The sequence below is a fragment of the Stegodyphus dumicola genome, chromosome X2 (assembly GCF_044657685.1).
Source record: "Stegodyphus dumicola isolate Sdum_Otavi_A_Nest chromosome X2, ASM4465768v1".
In the NCBI taxonomy this organism is placed as follows: Eukaryota; Metazoa; Arthropoda; class Arachnida; order Araneae; family Eresidae; genus Stegodyphus; species Stegodyphus dumicola.
In genome coordinates this window covers 177,757,156-177,783,576 of record NC_140781.1, presented here as the reverse complement: position 1 = coordinate 177,783,576, position 26,421 = coordinate 177,757,156, and the positions used below count along the sequence as shown (strand labels likewise).

At 31.7% G+C, this 26,421-nt stretch overlaps 1 long non-coding RNA gene across 2 annotated transcripts; it reads right to left on the bottom strand.

The window, feature by feature from the left end:
- Nucleotides 1-14,205: 14,205 nt before the first annotated feature.
- On the bottom strand, nt 14,206-26,022 carry LOC118187057 (uncharacterized). Of its 2 annotated transcripts, none has more exons than XR_004757882.2 (2): nt 25,864-26,022; nt 14,206-14,720 (listed from the first exon to the last, which is right to left on the bottom strand). It is a non-coding gene; the product is annotated as an uncharacterized LOC118187057 (long non-coding RNA). The 2 variants fall into 2 exon arrangements; XR_015039227.1 differs by lacking the exon at nt 25,864-26,022 and adding an exon at nt 18,375-18,402.
- Between the last annotated feature and the right edge of the window lie 399 nt (nt 26,023-26,421).

Genomic DNA, 26,421 nt, shown 5'->3' with positions numbered 1-26,421 from the left:
AAATAATTTGAAACATGGCAGGTATAAAAGAATGGATACTAGAATTTCTTATTATTTACGTGGAATATCTTTAAGCAACCACAATTAAACCCATAATAGAAAATGCTGAAATTATAACTTTCTCATAAGGGTTCTCAACTGATTCAATATCATAGATATCCATATTATAGCTGACTAGCAGCTGACCTCATTTGCACTTCAGTATTGCTGTATACTGGAAATATTGTGGCTGACAAGTCAGCGCTGTAGAAAGAAGGAGCGTATTAAAATACTGTTCATTTGTTTCAGATAGTACTATTTTTCTGTCATATATTTATTTGAATTTAGTTGGGGTCAATTTAAATACTGCACGCTACTCAATGCGTCCTTGCATATTCTGATTAATCCCAACCTGTAATTTCTTTATAATTTTAATGTGGTAAACAAATAACTTGAATTACTCTGGATTACTAATAAAGGGATATATGCTTATGGTAAGAATTTACATAAAATACATTTCTGAAAGATTTACAAAACATGAAAGGAAGTAGAAAGCAGAAACCATATTTAATTATGATTAAAAAATATTGTTAGAATATGTTTAGTTATGATAAAACATTAAATTTATATCCGAAAAACTTTACAAGAATAAAAAAAAAATAAAAAAAAAAAATAAAAAATAGAAAAACCACAGTTTTAATTAAGATCCATAAAAACCCACCGACAATACGTTAAGATTTCGTTCAGTTGGCTACTTACCCGGAAAAACAATATTAGTAGTACGTAAGAATTATTCTTTTGGAGCATGATACCAGTAAGTGCAATAATAAAATTCCCTTGATTTTTAAATATTATCTAATTCGTGATTTATAATAAATAGTATTCCGTAAATAATTTATTCTATGGTGAATACGAATGCGCTTATTAAGGAAAAATGCAAAAAACCTGGTACGTTGGCTCTCAAATGCTGTAGAAAAACAAAATAAAATATGGTTCTTTTATATAAATATCTAGGTGTGAGAACCTTTTGTTATTTACATGGCTTACCATCAGAGGCGGGACAAGGGTGAGAGAAGTCAGCTACTTGTCTCTGGTGAATGGCTAGGAGCGGTGCCAAATTAGCTGAGAAATTTTAGAAACATATATACAAAATTAAATTACTTTCAGTTTTGAAATGTATCGAGAGACATCGCTTTAAAATATCATATATTTAAAGGGATAAAAAAGACGCTACATTCTTGAACACTTGTGCGCTCGTATGCTGTTCCCTAACCAATTGAAGAAACCAAATCTAAACTTAATTATTAGCGATTAAATATAAGCGAGAAGTCATTATTATGTATTTTATATAATTTAAGCTCGTTTATACAATTTAAGCTGCTTTATATTTGCATAAATGCATCAAATTTATATGAAACATATAGTGATAAATCCTTAGAATGGGTTGAAACTACATGCATTTTTAAGTAAATCAGTTAAAATGTTTAAGTACGTCTTCGCAGAATTTGATACTGCAAGAAATGGAAAGTGTAAAGACTTACAGACAAAAGTTTTAAAGATAACAAAAACTGCAAATTTTAAAGGTAACTATTTAACGGAGGATTAACCTAATATCGAATCCCAGCGAATTGCTAGTCTTCATAAATTGTTTTTGAGGTTTCCCCTCATGTGTAAAATAAATAATCAGTTTCTATTAAAAAGTTTTCCCCGAAGGCATTAATCTCCTTAGACAAATATCCCTCTTATCTTTGCTATTTTTTATTTAATAATGGCCGGGCGCAATATTTAATAGCCTTGCACCACTTAAAGGGCTAGAAGTGGCTTAACTACTAAAATAACTGTACATAACCACCACAAAACAACAATCACCACGTTATTGAAGCGCCAAAATTCCAAAATGTTTTTCAAAGGATTTTCAGTTGATTCAATATTATAATTATTCCGACTGATCGGCAGGGAAAATCAACCACTCCGATTTTGGCATTGAAACTGTTCGATACTAAAATAAAATCGTGGACACGGACTTTTTTTTTTTTTTTTTTTTTTTACGGAAATGATTTGGTTTATTTTGATTATAGCAAAGCACGCGAGAGCTATTTACGTAAGGGAAGGCATGCGTTCATGGAGGACCTTCTTGTGTCTACGTTACGCATTGGCAAAAACACGAAACTGCCTATGCAGCCAACCCGTCTGTCTGAATAGATTTACCAGTGTTCAGCAAAGCTCAGCTACTAATGAAACTTTGACGAAAATTGAGCCAGCAACTGGTATTGCGCCGATAGATTCAGTATCTATAAAAGTTACCAGCTCTTCATTTCGCAGAGTGCTGTGTCTTCTGGGTATGTTTTCCCAACTTTAAGGAGTTTCAGTGAAGGAAGCATTTCTTGTGTAAAATTGAAGAGAAGAAAAAGGTTTTCATTAAAAATTACAGATAAATCATTATAAAGAAGAAAAAGCATAGAAAATTTCCTTGAAATATGTGATCATGAGTGATTTTTTCCATATTAAGACGAGTAAAAAAAAGGCATTAAATGAAAACCGATAAAGCCTTGATAGCAGACGGGTTTTCCTCGTGATGCGCAATTTAGAAACTTGTTTTCTTCCCTCTCTTCTTAAAAAGTCGTAAAATGCAGAAATTTTTTTTTAACTCCGTGGGGTAAAACGTTTTATGAGCGCAAATTACAAACCTCTTATTTGACCTTTCAGTTGATAAACAGCAGTAAAAACCAGTTAGTTAAATTATTTATTTAATTTGTTTTCTGATGAAATGAAGACTTCATATGGCTCTTCAAGCTCTGTTCTATGCATCTGAACGTATCAGTCTAAAATTAGTAGAATAAATGGTATAGATCTTATCTTGTAATGCAAGTAAAGAATATAAAAGAAATAAATATTATCTATGCCCTCAAATTCATTAGACATGAAAGCAGTATAAATTAATTCTTTCTTATTGTACTAGAGGTAATTCAGTTTTACTGCAATGAATATTATTACGTAGTTGAATACTGATAATTCGACCTGGGCTCGAACACAGAAGAAAGGTTGATTTTCGTAGTTTACCCCACGTGTAACGTGAATACGAGTCATGTTCTCTTAGAAAGTCCTTTATGAAAGCATACCTTCCCAGATATCTGAAGGCATACCTTTCCAGATATGCCTTCAGGTAACTCTCGTGTGTTCACCATGTTCAAATAGCTCTAACTTAGAATTAACGAAATTTTAGTGGTTAAGCCGCTTTTATTATGCTTAAAAATATAGTTAATGATACTGTATTTCCATTTGTCTCTGACACAACATTCTAGTATGTAAATATACTAATTTCAGGTAGATAAAAACACTGGACATTGGTAGCTCGTTTTGGCTTCAAACCCTATCGAATGGATTGGCCACATGGGTGTCTTCATGCTTTTTCCCGTGCTTAACGTAACAAAACAGCTTCCTTCAGAAAGTTCGCCCCGAAATCATTTATCCTCTTAGCCAGATGTTGTATATTTTGCGAAAATAGATTAAGCAGCAAATATATTTACTGAAACGACTAACTGTTACATACACACCGAAAACAGAATGCAAGGGCGCAGCCAAAATTTGTTTCGCAGCAAATCGTGTTGTGTGGTCGGGATAAAACAAAGCGAATGTGATTAATTCAAAACATTCGTAGCTTGAATGTTGATTTACTGCAGTGACGCCTACCCTTCTGTAAATAATGGGCTATGTATAATATTTTTATTTAGTCGAGGACCGAAAAAAAAATATTTTAACAGTTTTTATGTGTTTATAATAGGTTAGTAGAAGATAAGATGTTAACAAGGCTAAATGTACACTGCGCTAAAAAAATAAAAAAAAAAAAGGGATAGTTCTATATCTCCCGTTCTACTGGGCCGATTGACGAAATTCAACTTGCGTTTTTCACGTCGTGAAGACGCGACTTAGGATATGTATTAGATTTATATATAGCTTTGTTCTAATATGGGTATTTGGACACAAAAGCGGACTTTTTCTGAAATAACATACCAATTTTTTTCTATATTTCAACTCTACGACTCAAATTACGCCAAACAAGTTTCGTAAAAATTGCACGAGTAGTTTTTAAAAAATTAGCTCTCAAAATTTTAGCTCCACAATGTTAATTGAGTTTGGTATATATGTATTAATCTCTCTTTTTTTATTAAACTTATTTGAGTCTGCCTTTCACATTTCGAAATTCAGGTTCCTTCCAAATAAAATTTACCCGTTTTTTATGATTTATTTTTAAAATTTTTATTTTTGAATAATTTTTATAATTTGTTCGAAAAAATTTTTGAATTATAATTTATAAAAGTTTTACCATTATCTTAAAGTAGAAGTATTAGAATCGAAATATGGAAATATGGAATCGAAGTCGTAGAATCGAAATATGAGAAAAAATTGGTATGTTATTTCAGAAAAAGTCCGATTTTGTATCAAAATACCTATGTTAGAACAATGCTATATACAATCTAATATCTATCCTAAGTCGCGCTTTCGAGACATGAAAAACGCAATTTGAATTTTGTCAATAGGCCCAGTAGGAACGAGACATACAGAACTGTGGATCTCCTTTTTTTACGCAATGTACATACAGATAAAAATATTACAGTTGGAAAACAGAAGCATGTTAGAAAGGTTTAAGTGTTTTTTCAAACTAAATAACTGCTGAGAATTAATATTTATTTTATAAAATCAATTTTATCTTGAATGCTTGATTCCAGACTAACAATATCTGATTATACACTCAACAAAAATCAATCATTATATCTGAAAATGGTATCACTGAATGGTCATTAAAATTTCTGAGATACGCAAAGTTTCTAAAGTTATAGTTGCGAAAATTTAGGAGTGTTCAAAATAGTCTTCTCCAGCATGAATGCACTTCTGTAGACGCATTTTTCAAGATTAAATGCCTCAAGGCGTTTACTTCTTGGAATCGATGAAAAAAATGCATTTATAGTTTCATCAATCTCATCTTTAGAATGAAAACGACGTCCACGTAAGGTATTTTTTAGATTAAAAAATAGCAAAAATTCACACATAGCTAGATCGAGTGAATAGAGTGGATGTTGTATCACTTTGTTGTGTTTTTGTTCAAGAAACTCAACTGTCAATCTTGCTTAACCCCTTAACTGCCGCGGGCGTATATATACGCCTTGCTCAGCCGATGCGTTAACTGCCCCAGGCGTATATATACGTCCTTCCAAACTGCTATCATTTGCTTTGCGCTGCTACACCTAAAATTATTCGCAAAGTTAACGCATCGGCTGCGCATCTGGGCGCATCTGGGGCAGTTAACGCATCGGCTGAGCAAGGCGTATATATATGCCCGCGGCAGTTAAGGGGTTAATGAGATAATGCATTGTAATGGTGAAGAATGAATCCTCTAACATTCACTTCTTGAATAATTTATGGAAAACACTTAGTGGTGTAGCAGTTAGCTGTGACTGTCTTCTGTTCTTCCAGCTTGATGGCTTTGGCCAGTCCTGTACTTCTAAAGAAACGCCATGCAATATTTTTTTTATTGAGACATTGTCTTCTCAACATTGTGGGCGTGGAATCATCTCATAGACACATAATTTAGATTCTTAATATGTTGGAAGGTCAAAAAATGATATGTACATTTCATCACCAGTTACGATTCTCGAAATAATGCAGTGGCCACCATCTTTAAGCAATTTAAGGGTTTCTGACACGGTCCTCTTTTTGGTTCTCAGTTAAATTATGGGAAACCCAACGGCAAACTAGTTTTCTCATATCCAATTCTTCATGAATAATTTTAGGTATGGTTGAGGATCCAATGTTAAGCTCTCCTTCTGTATCATTTGATAGTTGCACTGATTATTATCGATTAGCATTTTCCGTATAGCAGACACATTATCTGGGATTACAGCTGACAACTTCCTGTGTGTTCTTCATCCTGAAGAGAGTTGCGACCTCTGTATAATTGTGTAAACCATCTGAATACAGTAACACGAAATGAAACCTTCATTTCCAAACGCTAATTGTAGACTTCAACGTATTCTTCTTGATTTAATCCCACTTTGAAATCGAAGCCCACCAGCGGCCGAGCGGTAAAGTCGCTGAACACTGGTAGTTCGGTCGGAGGTTCGAATCCCGCGAACGGGCTGGCTGCATGGGCGTTTTCGGGGTTTTCCCCATGTGTACCGTGTATGCGAGCCAGTTTCCCTTAGAAAGCCCTCCACGAAGGCATCTCTGCCTTAGGCAGATAGCCCTAGTGTGCTTGGCCGTATTTAAATAAACCAAACCAAACCCACTTTGAAATCGTAGAAAATCATAGCACGATAATGTTCTTGCGTCAACTTCATTTTTCCTTCTGCCTAAAATTTATTCTACGCTAAACTACTCGCAGCTTTGCCAATAAAAAATCGTCTATTATGCTAAAATATTTCATATTTTCAAATCTAACTGTTAATATTTTTCTGCAACTTATCGTCTGCGCCGTATTTAAAAAATTGCAGAGTGACCTTGGTATTCTCACCTGACAGACGCCTTTTGTTTGCTAATTTTAACGAGTTCTTCGTAAGCTATATCAAAAGCGTTGGCAAAAGTTTAACTGTCATTTTTTTAACATTAAAATCTGCAAATCTTCCCTTAAATAATAACTATAGATCTTTGATACGACTAGTATAAGTAGTACTTTTTTGCTTGTATTTTTCAAACATTGTCTGACAGTCTGGGATGTGTCATGTATTGATATTCTGTAACTGTTACTTTAATAGCGATTATTTCAGTTGAAATCCTAGTATGTTATGTGCTACATCAGACAAAAATTTTTTTATACAGTATGAGATCTAATGCGTTCACATGAATAGAAATATGCATGAGCCAAAGTATAACCATTTTAATCTCTAGAATAAGAAGCAGATGTTTAGTTTATAGGATAAAAAGTACTGCTCAGTTTCAAAAATGACCGCCATGAGAGATTTTACTACCCTTCATTTTCTCCGCAAAGTTTTTTCCCTCCCCCTTTGAGTATAGCAAAGCATTTGAGGGCTATTTGTCTAAGAGGTGTGATGCCTTCATGGAGAATTTTCGTGGAAACTGGCTTGCATGCTTCTTTAAAAGCTACGCTATTTAATGTAACATGAATATACACCTTGCGTTCAGCAAAAACATATTAGTCAGTCAGGTGTGTTTGGGAAAACCATGTAACTATGTAACAGGGGGAAAACCATAAACCATGTAAACCATGTAACACATGGGGAAAACCATGAAAACGCTCATGCAGCCAGCCCGTTCCCCGAACCTCAAACCGAAATACTAGTGTTTAACGGCTTTAAACTCAAGGACAGATCGGCCGCTGGTGGGCCCAGAAAACAAGTAATGCGTTTAATAGGTTTTATAATATATTTATACCACTTATATAATTTTACCCTATTGGTTTCAGCATGTGATCTAGAAATTTACTTATGGTAACAATGTGAAATGTATGCACAAACAGGAAAGTGTTTTATGTAAGGGAAAAAAAAATTGAAATTTGTAAGCTTTTTGAAATACACAATATAATAATATTAGTTTATCTTTATTCTTTATATGTGCTTTTTAATTTGTTACGTTTATCGTTAAACCGTCTCTTCAAAAATACCATTATACACCCAGTTTTTCCACTCTCCTGGATTTCAAGCGGTAAAATTAGTAGGAAAGGGAGAGAGATATGCGAATAAATATGATATGTAATGAACAGCAGAAATTTAAGTGAAATTATAATTAATTATATTTAAATTTAGTCTAATTATAGCATGTTTATGGCAAACCAGTCTTCCTCACAACCAGAATGAAACTAAATTCTTTGTTAAACCAAAGTTAATGAATTAACTGGGCCAAGTTCATTGATATGAGTAAAGCCTTATAAATAAGGGCATAAAAAGTAACATAATAATACACGCTGAGTAGAAAAATGTACGATTTTTACAGAAAATAATAATAAAAGACAAAGGAAAAGGAAACTCAAGGACACACCTGACTGACTAATATGTTTTTGCTGAATGCAAGGTGTATATTCATGTTACATTAAATTGCGTAGCTTTTAAAGAAGCATAGATTTTTTAAAGCAGTTTTGTAACTAATGTTTTCTATAATACTACTAATAGAACACAATGCTTTAGTATTTGACGCAAACATTGCATACGTGATAATTTTCTTATTTTGTTTTTGTTGTTAATTTGATTTGTTTTAATCTTATTTAAAAAAAAAAAAAAAGTTTTGATTTGTTATGCATGAATGAAGATCATTATATCGATTTTTCTTTCACGAATCTCTTAATATTTTTCATCACTACCTATAACAGCTTTCAGTGCCGCTTTAAAAGAGTTATTTTTTTCTTACCTTATTATCATTCTTGTTTCGTTTGGTTATTTTATATATGTATCTTATAGTCATACGCGCACTCTGGCTCTTCAAATGAAAGCTATACTACGATAACCTCCAATACACGTATGTGTACTATATATTTGCATATATATTACCCAAATCTCTCATGACCTATATAACATAAAGTGAATAAAGCATTGAATCCGTAAGTATTGAATAATTATTAAAAATAAATAATCAGGCATTCGTTTAGCGTGGAGACGAATTTAAGGTGATCGTAAACTTTCGCAGGTAGTTATTTATGTATTTTGCCGTAGACGGTTTTTGAAAATGTCGCCAACCCGGCCAGTTTATTTCCAATAATGGATAAGCGTGAAGTCATACTCATAAGAATTTTCATGCGTTTTGTGCAACTATGATCTTCAGGAAAACATGTTAGGCTTTGTAAGAGAAGTTATAAATAACCTACTTATTTCGGTGCTACTTTTCTACTGTTTTTTATCTTCCATTTTGGGAAAAACATTAAAATTTTGGATCTGCCTTCTACAGAACAGCAAATAGCGGAGTATTTTCAAAGTTGCGGAGCTGGTTGCATTACTACGCATACTCGAAACATTAAAAGATTGTGGAATTCGCCAAACTAGAGTAAGAAAGATATTGTGGATAAGCACAACATCATTTAGATTCGAGTTCACGAAGAAAGTCACAATTTTATTGGTATTTGATATTCCATTAGGTTTTGTTTGACTGCTGGAATGATCGGCACTAATTTTAATACATTTTTTTGTCAGACAATGTCAGAGCTTAAGCACCTCCTTATTTGAGTTTATATATGCCATATTTGTAATCTGTATTTGGTGATCTAATTAAATAAAGAAAAAAAATCTGAAATGTTTCAGATTTTAAATTACGTTCGAATGGGCGTTTTTTTTTTTTTTAACGTTTTGTGTGTTACCTTTATTTATTAACTATCATGTTCTTTGCACTATACCATAAAATTCATAAAATTCAGTTCAGTATCAATGTCGCAAAATAATTTTAAAATTGAGCATATCTTCAGAATTTTCCATACACAGTTCCGCGCGCTGGATATAAAAAGGGTCCCCCCCCCGTAGAGTGTTGCCATTGATCGCTTTGAAATCCTTGAGTTTGTTAATCAAAAATTCGTTAAAGATTTACAAAATATGAACTCGATAATAAAACAAATTTCAAATTTGGTCTTCCACACTTTCATATTCGTAGGAGGATTACGTCATTCAAAATTCGATGGCTCTATGTACCGTTGTTTTATCACAATGCGAGAAATATACATATATTTATGCAGATTTTTCATTATTTAATGTCTTCAAATATAATGCAGGACTCTACCATTTGGTGGCAACAGTTTGAAAAATGAAACGGACATTTATAGTGATTGAACGTAAAATCGCAAAACGAAAACAATAGTCCTTCAGGGACAAAGCTCCTTTGGACTAAAAATCTGTTATTTTCACACTAAATGAAGAGCAATCTGCTCCTTTAAACTTCCTTGCCCCACCAATGGCCGAGTGATTAAGACCGCTGAATAGTGCTAGTGTATGTATATGTATGTAAGTAACTAATCTCACTTGTCTAACTTAATCAGAACAAGATCACGAATTTTATCGTGGCAAGGAGTACGTGACTGCGTCTGTTGCCGGCTGGAGCCTTGAACACCATACAGGTGACAGTACGACTTTGCTCAGTTCCGCCGAGGAACGGGGTGAAAGGGGACACCCGAGGAACGGGTTTAGCCGTCTCTCAATCCTCATCTACTACCAATCTCTCGAGAGGACTTTTGGCTCGTCGTATTATTTAGTGCTCACATGCCGCACAGACACTATACATTCACAAACAGCCATACCTTTTTCGTGATTCGAAACCACTTCCCGTGTGGGCGATGAATACTGATAGCTCGACCCCAGGTGAAAGAGCTAGCTGCATGGTTTGTTTTTCCCATCTATAACATGAATATGAGCTAGTTTCCCTCAAAAAGGTCCTATACGAAGCATCATTCCTCTTAGGCAGATATCCCTTTTGGCTTTGCCGTGTTCAAGTAACATAACCTATACTTCAAACTTTCGGAATCGTTCGCGCACTTGTGGCGGGATCTCCGCCGACATTCACGGTCGGCTTAAAAATACGTTAGTAAGATTTTGCATCTTGTAAATAACAGCTCATTTCTGCTTTAATGTTTCCTACAAAAACTTCTTAATTATTTAAAAACATCAAATGTTACTTAGTCAAATTGTTTGTATAGAAATAAATGTATTTTTATGCCTTAATTGTTCCTGCATAAACTTTCTAAATATTCCCAAATTATATTAAGCCAAACATAACGATATTTACGCTTTAATGTTTCCTACAAAAACTTCTTAATTATTTAAAAACATCAAATGTTACTTAGTCAAATTGTTTGTATAGAAATAAATTTATTTTTATGCCTTAACTGTTCCTGCATAAACTTTCTAAATATTCCCAAATTATATTAAGCCAAACATAACGATATTTACCATTACTCTTTGACGCATTTGACTGTAATCACAGCCTTATAACAAAGGGTCATTACTATCCAGGAATTTTGTCATCATGAAAAGAAATAAAAAAAAGAAATTCCTATAACTACAGTGAACAATGCAATCCTTCATTTTCCAGAAGAATGCCCGTCAATGTACATATTTTTGATTAAAAAATGTTTGATTAAAAAGGTTTGTGCTGCATGTGAAGTTTTCGTTTTATGCCTGTACGATTGCTCATAAAAACTCTTCGATCTTTCTCCGAACAAGTAGTAATTATTTGTGTCTTAGTTCCATCATGATGGTTTTTGTGTTATTTCGTTTACGCAGTCTTTATATAATGTATGCCAGATTATTTTTTATTCTTTTGCGAATTTTTGAGTATGCTGAATGTAAACTTCAATTGTTATGTGCTGCTTGACATATTAGCCACTCCCATCTTTTGTATTTTAAGTATCAGCTCATTAATCGCTTCAATCTTTCCCATTACACGCACATAAAAGATAATTACTATTATTATCTTTTATGTGCATAACTAACTACCCGTTTAGCTTCAAAAATATTAGAATAAATCTGTAATACATCGCCCCTTTAATTTTTATATTAAATATTTCTTTGAAAAAAAAATAAAATTGTGCCACATTTGGGTAGACTTTACGTTAGTGGCTTATCAGAAGCCGAGAGACCACTGAACTTGAGTAGTTCAACCCGGGCTCAAATTCCTTCAAAAAACGGTTGTAAGGACATTTTTGTGGCTTTACTATTGCCCAACGTCAATAAGAACCAGTATACTTAGACAGTTCTCCACGAAAGCATCCCCCCTTCATAGGGATATATCGCTAGTGTTTCAATATAATCTCTCAACTCCCTTAGTGTAAAATATTGATCATTCCTTCTTACTTACTTAGATTAAGTTACATAACTTTAAGTTACATAAGATTAAGTTACATACGTGACTAGATTAAGTTACATAAGCACGTTACTTTACACTGTTTTTAGACCCTTTTAGGCTTTGAATGAATTCTAAGATAAACTTTTTTAAATTTTGAAATGGTTTACATACTTCAAACGTTTACCACAAGTAAATGTTTAACATAAAAATATGCACGTCCTTTTCTATAAATATGTTATTGTCATATTTAAGTGAGATGCAGATTTTTCTTTCTGTCATTTTCTCTCTCTCTCTCTCTCTCTCTTTTTTTTTTTTTTTTTAATCTTTCATTCGCGAATTTTTAGTAATGATACTTTTCAGATAATTTTCTAATTTTTACAATGCAAATCGCTTCATTAATATTTGATAATGTATAATATGAAACTGCACATGCATATTCCTGAAAACTAAAATTATAAACTTTGTAACAATTGATATCGATTTCTCTCATGTTCAAGGAGGTCGATTTAAGTCCGATAATTTATTAAGGCAGAGCATACCAGAGCTATTTTCCCAAGGGAAGGGATGAGTTCCTGGGGGACTTTTCAAAGGAAATGAGCTCGTATTCACGTTACACATGGAGAAAACCACGAAAATCTCCATGCAGCAGAAGATTCGCCAAAATTCGAACTCGAACCACCAATGTTCATTGATCTCATGACTAGAACCGCTGGTTAGCTCGGTTGACTTAGAAAAGTTACTTTATAGATGTAAATCACACACTAAAAATATTCTTCATTTGTATAAAAAGTAAGAGATATTTATATTTCATAAGAAGTCAGATGAAGAGATCATTGGTCATAATACTAATTACTCAGGGCAAAGAAAAAGTACTCTTCGTCATAATTATGAAAGCAGATACATTCAATCTAACGGAAGACGTGCTGCATTAAAAACAACGGTCTTCCTGCATTCTGTGCTTAACATTCTACTGGCAGTGTAGCGCTGCTGAATTGTAAAGTAGTAGTCATATTATTAACGAATACTTCAGACGTTTCGAGACTTCAATGTGATCCTGCTTTACATAAAAATCTCCAAAGAATTTAAATCCAGCGTTTGTTTTATATGGACCTATGTTACTAGCACGTAAAATATTGTTTATGAAATGCTGATAAGTAGCTAGCAATAATGTTATGAATTCTTATATGTACATCAGGCTTAACAATGTCACTGAACTAATTTAATGATCAGTACAGAGTTCAACGGAAAAACTGAACAGTATAAAAAGCTAAGCGTACCATATTAAAAGTTTTCATCCTTTAGAACATTCAAAATTTTAGCCTAATATTAACGTGATAGTAGCGTACCACTGTAAATGTAGCACTTTTAATATGAAGGTGAAATAAGACTGAAAACTTATTTCCTTAAAATATTTAATTTTGAACATTAGAAAATTAAATTCTTATGTACCTAAAAAGTTTTAGTACATTATTAAAATTCACAAAAATAGAGCGTTTCATATGTAGAATCCATGTTACCTGTGTGATCTGTACTAAAAGGAATCATTCTGGTTTTGGTATACTTGTTGGAAACTTATATCTGGTTTTTAAGTACATATCTTGCAGCGTAGCGTTTTCCCTATGAAGAGTTTTTGTTCATTTTGAAGTACAACTGAGATACAAAGGAAATAAAGAGAGCTTCTTTCATATGTGTCATTTTTCGCTCACTATATGTTTAACTATTTGCAGGTCTACATCACCCTTCTGAAATGCATTTTATCTAAAAGCAGGATGAATATATATGCACATTAAAGTAAAAAATAAAATATTTGCATAATACTTAAAACAAAAGTATCTTTGAAACTTAAGCACTATAGTCTACAATACTTAATTTTACATTTCTAAGTAACCAATTCATTTATATAAATTCAGGTATAGTTTTACAGTTCTTGAGATTTATTTTCCGATTTAACTGATTAATTACTATTTTAGATATTCCTAAATTTTTAGTGTAATGATATTTCTTTATATTTACCACTTTTCAGTACTATGACATTGATAAGTATAAGTAGTATGATAACGCTATTTCTTAGTCGAATATTATAATGCTTATCTAAAACTCCTCTTGTGATATGAAATTTTATAATAGATTATGAATAAGAAAAGTATTATTTAATGCTTAAAAAGATTTCTCAATTTTAGATACTCAACATTCACATTATTTAAAGTTATATTCTTGCATGCATAAAATAGTTTAAAGTATGCAGATTAATAAGACTGATTCTGTTGATAATTTATTAAATAATATTTGAAGCGTATTATCTCATATCAGAGCAACTGCATAAGCACAAGAAATGTTAACTACCATATTTGTAATTTGATAATGTATGTAACATAATGACATTAACTGCCAAAATTACATGGCTTATTTGGTTGTATATAATTGTGATATGTATAGTATTGGAAAGTAATTAATTCAAAATACAGACAAAGAATAATGAATTTTATTTTATGATACCATTTAATTCTTAGAAACTGAAATAACTGGATTTCGACTAGGCGCATGCGTGGTACATAGAGACAAATGCAACAAACTGATAGTATAACATACGGTGATAATTTCAAATACAGGTAGCCACAATCAACAAATTAGTCACGTATACGCTTAAATGATCTTAAAAATATAACATTTAAGAATTAGAAATAAAAAGAAATTGAACTATAAATGCTATTCATTGCGTGCTGATTTGCGGCAAACTTAAAATACCATGGACCCACAAAAGTGCGAATAGCTAGCTGTGAACGTCAAGTGGAAACGTTCCCTTAAATTGCACGTATGCTAGCACCCACATTTCCCTTCAGAGCATTTGCAGTCTTCGGTACCCTTACAACCGCAAGGCTTCTTGTGACAACTGTCCTTGCACTCTTCTTTTCCATCGTGGCAATTAGTTTTGCATTCGGTGCTGCAGTTGTCAGCAGCACATTCCTTGGCTTCAGCTATAAAGGAAAGGCAGACATAAGCAAAATTTATAGATTAACTACAAAATACAATTCAATTTATGGATTAGCCACAAACTGGAAAACAAGTTATTAATGGCCCATTAGCACTCAATTGATGTACTGGCGTCAAAAGAGATCTAAAATAGTTAAATATTAATATTTACCGCTGAAATACTTTCGAAGATATTTTCTTTATTCAAGAATTTGATTCTAAAGTTGAGTAAAAATGTTATTTTTACTTATTTTTATTTTAAACCAGTTACGCCACGAGTCGTTATGAAAATATTCCCCCTCCCTTTATTCCTTTAATATCTCTGAATTATTTTAACTATTGCGTACTATTTCATATTACCATATGGGTTAAAATTGGCTAGGTGGTATGTAACCAACTGTTATATGCTAAGGTACCTAATACATCGCGTTAAAAGCATATTTTACAGCAATAATTGTACTAATGCTCATAAAATTTATCAGCTGGATGTACTATAAACTACATCGATTAAATGCACCATAAATTATCAGTTACTTATACTGTTAAAAAATAAAAATATGAATTATTGTGAAATATAATTTTGCATTTTAACAGTTTGTTAAAAGCAATTGTAGTCGTAACCTCAAGCTCTTATGTCACATCAAACGGCATCATTCTTAGAACATGCTATTTGCTAGGCTGCATCGAAAATTTTATCATGAAATGGCATCATGTGCCACGCCGCGTAGGTGATAAATGCTTACGAATAATTAATATGGCGACTCAAAAATTTCGAAAGATTTCAGACGTGGCTATGCTTAAACGAAAAATTAAAATATCAATATTTTAATTGCAGCAGTGGCAGAATATAGTAAAAATTTCTGAATCCAGTAGGAAGATATCTAGATTTATTCTCAACAAAACAGGACGACGGCGTAAGACTTCAGTGCTTTCCTTCATATATATACGGTAAATACCAGCCACATTGCTTTAGAAAAATATATGAAAAGACCTTCCTTTCTTAGCAATAGACAGGTCTACAATTTGCCTCATTTTATGAGCATGATATAACTGACACTGAGTACAATACTCGATACAACACTATATATAGCTATAAATAGTTAACAGAGACTTTCATTATGTACTGAATATGTACTTAGAATGCATTATGTACCGTTTTTCATTTAATTAATGTTTTATAATTTCTCATTCTGCATCGTGTACCACAGACGAATTATAAAAACATAGCTTAATATTTCGTGTTTGTTGTAGTTGGCTCAGAATTTCAGTTGAATTTGTCACTCTGCAAAAAGCATGAAAGGGTTGAGGATTTATTCCCATTATGTTAGATAAATAGGTTTTTGACCAAACGCAGATATAAAGCTCTTTTCATATAACTACACAAATATTATTCTGTATGTGAATATCAATCAGCAGAAACGGAAAATAATTCAGCTGGAACACGCAGATTACAGTAATAAAAAAAATTAAAACCGTAGTATTTTATGACCTAAACTGTTGAATATCGTTAATTTTAATAGCAAACATGAATAGAAAACATGTATAATTGAAACAGCAAACATTGCAGTAAATTCAAAGATTCAATAAATACTCTAAAGAAACTTCTTTTCATATTAACATTTACATAGTTTCTTGTTAGTACTTTTAAATAAGCATATTTTCATGTCCATAAAATTCACTAAACTAACTTCCTGAAATTAATCTGAAGTTCATGGCTGGCACATTATACAGCTGAAGGTTAATTAATACAAATTTTTCAGTACCCAGCTCTGCTTTTGTCATTAAATGATCTAGATTCAAGAAGCACTCTCGTTTTTTATAGTGTTGCTTTAAAGCTTGGGTGCTCCAGGAATGAATTTATAAGCCAGACAATTAAGATTCAACCTTGAAATTTGTTATTCATATGTTAGAAAAATTTACAGCAGCTATTTTTGGGAAGCTACTTTTATTTAAGGATTGTATGACGGGAAAATTACGTAATCAAATTAAGTGATTCACGCGTTGTACGAAACGTTTAAGGCATTAGTTTATGAGTTTTCGCATTCCTTTGTTCAATAAATTACGTTAGTTATGCGTAAATAAATTGATGTTTAAAATCAGCATTATAAATCGTACGAAGAATCCGGAAACTTAACTCTCATAGATTTTAACGCAGTCCTTTTTCCGTGAATTTAATTGTGATGAATAATAATTTTTCTTATTTTAAAACAGAAATAATTCCAAAAGGAAAGTAAATTATTCAAGGAAGGAAATGATTGCACAACATGTAATAAATCGACATTGGACTTTGTGTCTGTTTTGGTGACTTTTTCATAAAAAAATTACTTTGCTTTTAAAATTTGGATTTCCACAGGGAGAAAAATCTTTTGATATTAATATATGATATGATAAACAATATAGTAAATGATATAATATATGTTCATAAAGATACTGAACTATACATTTTCAGAAATAAGAGAAAATCATGTTTCCTCGATTCTAAGGTACACCTTTTTTCCTGGCCCACCAGCGGCCGAGCGGTAAAGTCCCTGAAAACTAGTAGTTCGGTCCGAGGTTCGAATCCCGCGAACGCCTGCATGGGCGTTTTCGTGCTTTTTCCCCATGTGAAACGTGTCAATATATACCAGTTTTCTCAGAAAGTTCCCCACGAAGGCATCCCTCCCTTCCGTGTAGTGCCTTAGGGTAGAATACATAAATAATAACCTTTTTTTTCCTATACAAATGTTTCTAAAAAGAGGATGCTTCTTAAGAGTGCAGTTGTTTTACAAAATTACTAAATATTCCGAAATAATTTTACAAATTACTAATTTATATGAATATAGTATGACTCGTCGGAGTATAAATCGAAGTCGGTCTTTAAAAAGTGTTTGTTAGATGCGTTTGGACACTTTATTTCATTCATTTTATTTGCCTAGAATCAAAGTTTTTTTTTATTGATACCGAATTTAAGGGAATCGCCTTACAATCAGTACCATCTTACGACAAAGCAATACAAAACAATAGGCGATTTATATGAAGCGATCCGATGTATACATGTAAATAATTTTTATGGTTTATGCGAATCATGGATATACATTTAAACAGATTTATAATTCGTTAATTCATATTTCTAACACAAAATTTTATCTTTGCATATTCTTCTAATGCTTGCAGTTTACAGGAAATCTGTAATAATAACTGCATCAATTTAACTCTCATCAATTCTTTATGCTAAAGTATTTCATATACTGATCGTATTAAATTATTTTTAATTTAAGATTTTTATTTTAATTGCGTATCTATTCGCAGATTAGAGATGAAAATTTTCGGAAAGTTTTTAGAATTTCTTTTATAAGTGCACTCGAGAGATAACTTTTTTTTAAAGCCCGAGTAAAACATATTGCGTGATATAGCACCATATATAAAAACCACATAAGAAGAAATTTGGGTTTATTAGTATCAGGCAAAAGAATACTATGAAATGAGTTCTTCTCAGCTGTTTCATGCACTGAAACAGATAAATCCTACTGTTAGTTTCTGCTAATCAAGAGCAGTTTTGAGCAAAAAGCATTTAGTAATTTTATCAAACAACTTTAATTGCGAATAGTATTTTGTAATTCAATATACATTGAGATGGAGCAGGGCTCCAAGGTTAAATTACTAATTCAATTTTAACTCACGTATTTTAATCATGATTCAAACGAGGTTTCCTTGAGATCCGCTTGAGATCTTTAATGCCGTTGTCAACATAATGAGTTATCTTTAATAAGTTTATTTCATTTTTAATTACTTCTTGAAATTCTTGTCTACTTTTTCCTCTCCAAATAATATTTCAGGCACACAGAAATAGTATCAACCTGAAACCATTCAAAAGCGTGTTACTAATAACAACATTAAGCTAAATTTGGAGCTTTTATTTTAAGCTTTAGAGCTGTGGCGAAAGTAAAATCAATGAAATATTACCATTTTCTAAAATTCTAGTACGTGTTTTTAAGATAATTACGGAAAAAAATTATCTTAATCTATACAACAGCACAGACGATAGGAAAAAAATTAATAAAAATAAAAATTATGAAGGAGGAAAAAAATTTGAAAGGTTTCAGATTTTAAATTACGTCCAAAGGGGCGTTTTTTTTACGTTTTGTGTGTTACCTTTATTTATTAAATATCATGTTCTTTGCACTTAAACCATAAAATTCAGTTCAATAGCAATGTCGCAAAATAATTTTAAAATGAGCATATCTTTAGAATTTCCGATACACAGTTCCGCGCGCTGGAGATAAAAAGGTCCCCCCCCCGAAGAGTGTTGCCATTGCTCGCTTTGAAATCCTTGAGTTTGTTAATCAAAAATTCGTTAAAATTTTACAAAATATGAAATTGATAATAAAACAAATTCCAAATTTCAAAGTTGGTCTTCCACATGCTCATATTCGTAGGAGGATTACGTCATTCAAAATTTGATGGCTCTATGTAATGCAGGACTCCAACATTTGGTGGCAACAGTTTGAAAAGTGAAACGGACATTTATAGTGATTCAACGCAAAATCGCAAAACGAAAACTATGGTCCTTCAAGGACGAAGCCCCTTTGGGCTAAAAATGAGCAAATCCACTTAAAAAGAATCCAGCCGAAAAACGGTAAAAATATGTTCAAAAAGAAAACTGCGTATTGTCTTCAGTTTTTTAAAAAAATTGGGTCTTAAAGTACGCATAAAATTTTACATCCGGCAGGAACTAGTAGTTTTCGTACGCAATATATTACGTTACAAACAGCTTTTATTTAATTATAAATAATTATTATACTTGCACTGTTATCAGTTAACTGTATTGCATAAATTAGTTGCTTTTGGGATATTAAATCATCAATTAAAGATACTTAAAAGTTTAATTATGCAAGTTTTTATGAAATATTTTTTAAAAATCACTGTTAAGTAATGCATAGTTCAAATTTGAAAGAACAATTACAACTCTTATGCCATATCGAAGAGCGACAGTCGAGAATTGGCAGTTTGCTACGCTACGTGAATGATAATGATTTTATACCAACATTTGCCATTACCTGCCTCAATAGTGACTAGAATCATCGTCCACACGATGATCCGTTCAAGCTCTGCAGGGATTGTAAGTGTACTATCAAGTCTGTCTCGTTCTGTGTGGTCGCTACGTATTAAATGCATCCTTATTAGATATGCCAAAGATCTCTAAATTTTGTATTTACGAGATACTAAAACAGAAAGTACAAGGGGGTTTTTAAACTCGAATTTCATTAAATGCAGTTAATGTCAAAGAATTTTCTCTTCTTTGAATACAGTCCTGGCATCAAATAAGCTACTATGGCTAAGGTTGAAACTTCTACGAAATTATAGCTACAGTTTTAACAAACATTTTTTGCATTTGCAAATCAGAAAAACGAAAAGTAGAATAAGAAATAAACTTAGAAGTCTTCAAACAGAATCAATACTTCTCAGTTTCTACTTATCTTAAAACACCACATTACTTTGAGATCTGTAATGAGAAATTATACGTATGTTACCATTTTTATGTTGGGAAGAAATGAAATAAAATACAGCATTGATGACAGTGCAGAAATATATGAAACAATTGTTGCAGAAACTATTCTTGTTAAGTTTTCATATTTATTTATGTGAATTGTTCATCTTCTTATGATCTATTTAAACTTCGCTCTTATGTGTACTGCCGGAAGAGATACAAATGCGGAAGTCACTAGTTACATCCCGGCTTATAATGAATTGTTTCCTGCTCATTTCAAAATGACACCAGTCAATCTCACACCCCTACCATCCGCCAATTTATTTCCAGTTTCCTTTTCTTGTAGCCATTGTCGTCTATATTTACAGGAATGCATAATAAAACTTACACATGCGAGAAACCGAAATTATTTCCATTCTGATGAGTTTCAGTGACAATAAACAACAATTTCTTTTCGAAAAATGAAACATTCTTCAATTTCTGAGAAATAATTTTTATTCATATGAAGTAATACTGAACTTTGACTCGTAAAGACCATTTCGAAATAAATACTTTTCAAAAATGCACATTTTTATGGATGTATCAATGCTTTCTAAACTTCCAGTTATATGACAGTGAATGGAATTTTATGTGCTAGTTTTGTTCAGAAAATATTGATGAATAATAAGTAAATTTACGATTTGTAAGCAATATTTTTTCATTTATATTAGCTACATCATTCAAATTGGAAAAGAATGAGATTTTTAACTGCTAATTTGAAAATATAGCTCTGAAACCTTTCTGAAAATAACCTTTTTAGATAATAAGAGCAAATTATTTTATAATTATGATTGAACGCCAGAACATTCGAGCTTTTCTTTAAAGTATGAACTCATTGTATCTATTTTTCACAGCACTGCACAGTCGAAAAGTAGGATTTTTTTTATTGTATATTCTTCTAATCTGAGTTCAAATACTACACTTAAAAAATGCGCTGTGAAATTTTCATTTATTGCGATTCTCAAATATTTATAAATAGTAAATTCCTTACGTGAATCTAGATTTTCCAAAAGAATCGAATGACAGTAACTTCCTTAGAAGTTCTGGAACACAGTTATGGTTGAGTATGTAATTTGTAAATCAATGTGTATCAATGTTTAAATAAGAAATAAATAAAAAGAAAGCTGAATAAACAAAAGTTCTGAATGTAATCGGAAATTCTTAATCGACTTTTCTGCTAAACCACGTGTACTTTTGGGCAACATCTGTGTTTACTTTTCTGTTATAAATATAGACTTGAAAGAACATTACCCATCTTCCCTTGAATAGAGGTTTCCAAACAAACGCCGTAGAAATTTTGGAATGGTAGAAAGGGAATCAGGGATGGGACTAAGAATTAAGAAATAAATTTTAGAAGTACCAGCGTAATTTTTCTCAAATACTGAAAAGATTAAAAACTTCAAAAGAAAGGATTATCACAGCATCGTTTCCAAGAACACTGTTTTTCCTAGTGTTCTGGATTTCTGAGGATCTTGTCGGTCCTTCCGTTTTGCATCAACATAAGATGTCAATGAGAATGAGACTTCCATATAAACAGAATCTTTCTACTTTCAAAATATTTTCTTAAAAATGGACCTTCTTTAACTGCTTTATATTTAATTTTATAAATTATTTATATATTAAAAATACAGCTTTTAAAATTAAAATTTTATATCTAAAAGCAAATAAATTTACTAAAAATTTGATTTATTGAAGAAAAGAATGTGTGATAGAGAGAAAAGAAGGAAAGGACGTTATCTCAGGTCAGTTAAAATTCATAATAGAAATTTGTTGTCATCTTTCTTCAGTAGTTTCCAAAAACTGGTATAATAAACAAAACGAAAAAACAGTTTAAAAGTCTTTTCAACTCTCATATTAATTATTTTTAGAAATAATGTAATGATTAAAATTTCAATTAACGAAATCGTTCCCTTAAAAGTAAAAAATTTTTGAAAGGTTCGCATTAATTTTCAGTTTCGATCAGAAAACTATTTCACACCTCATTTTTAAACGAGTTCTGTCCAATTTGGGAAAAGCAGATAATACTTAGGTAAATTTTTTGCAGCTTTGTAAAATGAGTATTTCAAAGCTGTTTAGGAGTTCAAGAAATTTATTTTAAAAATTTGTGAAATCAAGTTAACTTCCACTTCACCTTGAAGATCCATTTAAGGTAAGAAGGACGGGGAGAAATGAATTTCTCGGTTACAAACCATTAAAAATCTAGAAGTTGTCTAAAGTTAATTTTTAGATTTATCTAAAAGGACGTAATACAGAATATTTAACATTTGCCATATTTTCCTAACAGACCATTATTGTTAATATTCATGTGTTCTATTGATTAATTAATATATAATCATGTTCACGTTTGATTTTTTGATTCACGTTGCATTGATTTTTTTTCATTAATTGTGATCGTTCTAAGCAAATACATAAATCCTTTTTCTTATTCATTGAAAATTATGCATATTACTACGTTATTTAAAATTACTAATAAGTCATTCTGTGCTGCTGAAAAAAATTAGATGGACACGATTATCGTTTTTTACTTCTGTGCATGTTCGAAGCCGACTTAAGTATTATTTATTCGTATAAATTTCTGTTTATTAGGTGTAAAAATGCAGGTATGGATACTTCCAAATTACTAATCCTTTGATGAAATTAAGTCATAATTATGTATTCAAATAATTTTCTTTACTTCTTTATTTAGAAATGCATTGCATTAATTTCGTCTACTTCACAACTCGAAGCAATATGCTACCAATTATACCCAAAATTCTTATTAATTAACAATTATTTATTGTGCTTGTATATTTTAGACTTGCTAGAATCTTTTAAGGCGAACGATAATTGTTTTATAAGAAATCAAAGCAGGTCTCTTGTTCACATTCATAGCATGCAGTCATGAGTAAACTCTCATAACATTTATTAAGTTACACAACATTTCTGCCGTTTGAACAATTTAATACTTAATAATGACCATACACTTATTGACTGGTTATACCCTGTTTACTAATACACTTATGACTACCAATGCATTAGGTAAAATTACATTTCCTTTTTAATCCAAGATAGTTATTAAAAATATTCAATCCAAGAACACTTTTTTCTTGTTAATATATGAACATAACATTTTTAACTTGAGATTTTTCCTGAATTACCAGTGCCTCGATTTCTACGATTTGGACTGCACATGGTAATGCTTGCGAACATAAAGTTAAAGATCGCTCAACCAAAATGTTTTCTTATTTTACTTATTGCTTGCTTGATACAGGATAAATTTTTCAAAAATACACATGTTTTGAAAAAGAGGCGATATGAATGTTCATGAAACACTGAAAAGTCTTCAGCTATCATTTATACATTCTGAGCTGTATACGTTTAGAATTATTTAGTCATATGAGTATTGTCCTTAAACTTTGTCGGATTAAGTATTTTACTATACGCCTTCCTTGTGTCTGACATGCTTCTGAGCTCTATTTACGTACTTTATTGCATTAACACGACAACAATACTTTTGCTAGATCATCGTATTTAATTTCTATCCCCCTTATTTAACATCTTGCACAATGAAGGTTGGGTTTTGGAATCTTATTTGGTTAGAAACTACATAAGTGTAATTGCTGATTCGTAGTGATAGTGCAAGTTTTACTTGAATCCTAAAGAATACCAACAGCTAAAAATTAACTGAAGGAAATAAAAATCGGATATACCCTTGACAATCTGCAAAGGCATCTAAACGCTACTAGAAAAATATTAAGGAAGAAGGAAGACCATCTCGATACCTCGGTAGTAGAGAGAATACTCACCTGGTTGGTAGCACATCTAATTCCCAGCAAAAGAGGGGGACTTCATGAATTCAGTGATACGGAGCTCACCTGTAAGCTACGATGTCCCTGGTTTGAAAGCTCCATTAAATATTTTTATAAACCCTCATAAGCAACTCACCTGTGGGCTGGGAGGTCTGAGATACAATTCCTCATTCATTTACATACCTTGCATATTAAGCTGTCTTTTTGTTTCCTAAGGTATCCTTGCATTTAAGCTATTTTATGATTCCTTTAATTTTGCTTCGAATGTTTATTTTTTGCCAGATGTATCTCAAGAGGCTTAAAAATGTTTATTTTCTTAAACTTCAAACAATTACACAAAATGCATAGTACCGAATTAACTGCCATCATTTAAAAAAATGAATACGTTTGCAACATAGAACTCTGAGGAAAGTAAGATCTCCAGAAAATACAAAGAGCACTTAATGAAATTTGAAGGCACTCCTACCCCTCAAACTCAAATAGATAAAACTTTTATTCAGTGTTTTTAGTAATGCAGGGGAAGAGCGTTCCGCTGAAGAGAAAAATTCCTAGATTCAGTTTATAGTAGAAAAACTATATAAATTGAAAGAATTATATCGAATAAATAAGGGTAAAAGTTCTTAAATTAAAAAATTAATTAGAATTTGAGCACAAGTATTTCCAAACAAGTCTTTCACAATAGCCTTTTATTTTGGGGTGTATGTCACATTACGAACGTCATAGGTATACTCAAAAGTAAGATTGATGCATACAATGTGCTAGTGTATATCTATGAAAAAGAGAGATATACTTTGTGTGAAAACACAGAAAACCCATTATGAAACGGTTGATTATATGTTATGAAAGAAATTCACTAGGAGAAAAAGTATAATAAATTCTTTGCATGACTATGAACACATTGAACAGCTCGCAGACGTTTCACGATTACACTCACTTTCAGAAACAAAATCAGATTGATTTTAATTAATGCAGAAATAAATTTAATACCAGGCCTTTCGCTATTTAATTATCCCAGAACTACTCTAAACGCTACCGAAACAAGTAATTTCAACCCACTGTTATTCCCTTTAGCCGGCCATGATTACCGTAATCACTAAATATCATTCATAAACTAATCAAATTTTCTCAAAAACTTGTAGACTCAAAACCTTAATTTTTCTCTCTATTGTTTGTCATAATAAATATGGCCTGGTATTTGCTACATAAGCAGATGAAAAATTAAACTGTAAAACTCTTCAAACTAAACATGCAAAGTCCTCTTAATTTTTTTCCTACAAAAAATAGAATATTCCACGTTCTTTTTTGAAGAACTTAAATCTCGTTGCTTCTCTGTGTTAGCAGTCAATTCTTGCCGATTCTTGAAAACTGTCTATTTGAATGAATTTGGCAAAACATACATAATGAATGTAAGCATTTCTAAAAGAAATGCAGAATTTAAAATATAATCTAATCAATTCCATTCAATCCTCAGATTTCTGAGAACAGTTCCATTTCATTTACGATAACAGCAGTTTATTTTTTTAAAAAGCTTAATTTTTTTAAAAAATTCAACTTCTTTTAATAAATGAATATATATTTTATTAAAAATGTTTTAAAATATATATAATCATATTTTTCAGGTTACGTACAAAAAAAAATTGCAACGCATTAGTATGCGCTAAATTTAAAATAAGAAAGCTTTATGCATTGTTCACATTGGAATAATTTTTACTTCATGCCATGCATTTCAAAATTAATGAAAGAAATAAATACAAGATTTCTTCCCAAAAATATTAAGCTATTTCTACGTTTGTATTTTGTTAACATTTTCTCAGCCGAAATCGATTAAAGCAATTCTAAGAAAAATTAACATACCACAACAACCGGTCTTTTCAACATCAGCCATAGTTAAGAATAGAGAGAAGTTCTCTGAGCTAGACACTAGTACGTAAATAAAGCGAAGAGAGGGATGAATTGTACCACAGCACCGGCTTTTCGCCTTTTATACGCAGACGCCGAAACCGTGTGCAAAGAGTTCCGACTATTACACCAAAGACGTAGTGTGACGTCACGCACTTCCGTTCTCTATCTTTGTTTACTTTTTATGTTATTGTTCTTTTTATTTTTTCTCAAATCACGTGGCAGCAGTGGTTGGACTTGAGATGCCCATCCACAATGAATCACGATAGAACCTTAAGGTTAATCTCACTGAATTAAAACTTAACGAAGTGTGGTTTTTAACTGAGTTTATAATGTGCAATTTTTTTTATGACGTATAACCCTTGAACTATCTCATACCTAAAAGGAAGTCATAAACTTTACATATAATCTGTAGATTTTCCACTTTCTGAGTGTTTGGAAATCTTTAAAACCAAATATGCCGCTTCTATTTGTCTCTCTTAGCTATGCAAGACTTTTATCTCTTGGTCGAAA